Source organism: Otolemur garnettii, unplaced genomic scaffold (assembly GCF_000181295.1).
Source record: "Otolemur garnettii isolate 467f Iridium unplaced genomic scaffold, OtoGar3 scaffold00002, whole genome shotgun sequence".
Taxonomy (NCBI): Eukaryota; Metazoa; Chordata; class Mammalia; order Primates; family Galagidae; genus Otolemur; species Otolemur garnettii.
In genome coordinates this window covers 50,451,166-50,453,619 of record NW_003852397.1, presented here as the reverse complement: position 1 = coordinate 50,453,619, position 2,454 = coordinate 50,451,166, and positions in this window count along the sequence as shown.

The following is a 2,454-nucleotide window of genomic DNA, read 5'->3' as shown; positions in this document are numbered from 1 at the left end:
TCTTGGCATACCCACCAAGATGTATGGAACTCATGGAGGAGTCTCTCTCCCAGTGATTGTAATGAATAGCCATTATTTAGATTAGGGGTGTCCAACCCATGGCCCGTGGGCTGCATGCTCCCAGGAAGGCTATGAATGCAGCCCAACACAAAATCGTAAATGCACTTATAACATTATGAGTTTGTGACTTTTTGTGGAACTGGATTGTGGTGTTCTTGAGCATGAACTTTGCAGAAGACAATGTCCTGTCACAATAATATATAAAATAAACATACATATGCTCTTGCTATTTGCATGTATGCGTGGCTTCCAGTGTGTTATCTTCCAAGGGCAGATGGTTGAACTGACACCATCAGACACTGCATGTTGCTCGTGGTGACTTAGCAAGACAGCAATTAACAATAATATTTCAACTTACCATTGCAACATTAGATGTTTAACGTTATTTAGAAGTCAGGTAAACATTCTTATCTAATTATTAAGGGTACTTCCACATGTTGGTGGTGCCTCACACATTGCCCACCACACTTTACAATCAGTCCTCTGCCAGTCCCTGCATCAGCAGGTGAGATATGGAACGGCCCAAACCTTGCTTTCTATTTTCCTGTCAATTAATTTTCATAATAAAAATAAATACAGTAAAATACAGTAATATAGTAAAATAAATACAGTAAATAAATACATTCCATTAGCTGTTATTATTTTTTAATCCCAGTGTGGCTTCTATAATGTCTGAAGACAAAATCCCAAAAAAGAAAAATCATGGATGAAGGAGATTGTTCAATGAAAAGTGTTCTTTGTCAAGGCAAATAGTAAGGCATTCTGCTTAATCGTGTATGGAAAAACATGCTGCCATATTTAATATGTATGAAGGATTGTGTCAAAAGGTCAAAATAGAACTAAAAGATGTCTGTCTTCTCAACAAAAAAAAATTTTTTTTTTAATTTACAACTCAAACAGATTCCATTATAAAATCTAGAGATGTGGTAGCATATTTAATGGCAAAAAAAAAAATCAAAACCATTTACTGACAGCAAGTTTATTCAGCAAGGTATGAAAAGCATAGTAGATATAGTTTGCCCTGAAAAAAAGGGAGATATTTCAAAAATTAATGTTTCTCACAAGACTATAGCCAGGTGGCAACGAAGAATTTGGAAAATGTGTTGATTTAGAGAGTAAAACTGCTAATTTGGAATTTTATGCTTTGGCAATGGATGACAGTACTGATGATACGAACACTTCTCAACTTGCCATTTTTATTAGAGATATTGATGACAAATATAATGTCACTGAAGAAATGCCTTGCTTAATGTCCTTAAAAGACAGAAGTAAATCTAGAGATTTATAAAAAGCAATAAAAATACGTTAAAGTTTCTTTTTCCATTGTAAACATATCTGGTATAATTACTGGTGGTGTCCCTGCAGTGGCAGATGAAAGAGAAGGACTTGTAAAATTAATAGAAGATAATGCAACTGCCACCCCAAACTCACATTTGATGAAATATCATTGCATAATACATCAAGAAAATTTATGCAAAAAAGCTTTAAAAATGGATAACATCATGCAAGTCATCATCAAGACTGTGAATTTCATAAGGGCCAAAGGATTGAATCATTGCCAATTCTAGGAATTCCTTAAAAGTGTTGATGCTGACTGTGACATCATTTACTTTTCGGAAGTAAGGTGGCTAAGTCAAGGCCAAATGTTGAAAAGATTTTATGATTTGCAGCATGTTATTAAGTCGTTTATAGTATCAAAAACCAAATTTGTGTCAGAACCTGACAATGAAAACTGGCTTACAGATTTGGCAATTTTAGTGGATCTAACCACTCATTTAAATGAGTTAAACATGTGTCTTCAAGATGAAAACCAAGTTACCAATACACTGTTTCAAACCATAATATTATTCCAAATTAAACTGAAATTACGGCCAGCTCAAATTAGGGGAAACCTTTTTAAGCATTTTGACACATTGGCTAACTAAACACAGTCCTGGGAACAGCAAAAAATACTCAGCCTTTTTTGATTTGATATAAGAATTTGGAAACAGATTTCCAGATTTCCAGGAAAAAAAATCAATATTTTGGTGCACGTGTGACTTCATTTTCAGTCGACATGAATATGTCAGCTGCCAATTTGCAAAAGGAATACACAGAGCTGTAATTTGAAATGTATTTTTCAGGTGTGGCTCAAGACAACTGTTCTTCCAGTGTGGCTCAGAGAAGCCAAAATGTTGAACAACCCTGGTTTAGACTGAAATATAGAAGCTCAGAGAGGTTAATAGAGGACTGTATTACATTTACACAGCCAGTAATATCAGACTTGGGTTTTTTGAGTTTTAACTGGTCCTATTACCAAGCAACTTGCACTGTCCAATATGTAAAATATTTTGTTAATAATTTTTTAGTTTTAATCACAGGATTAAATTATATTATTTGGGTATAAAGAAAAAA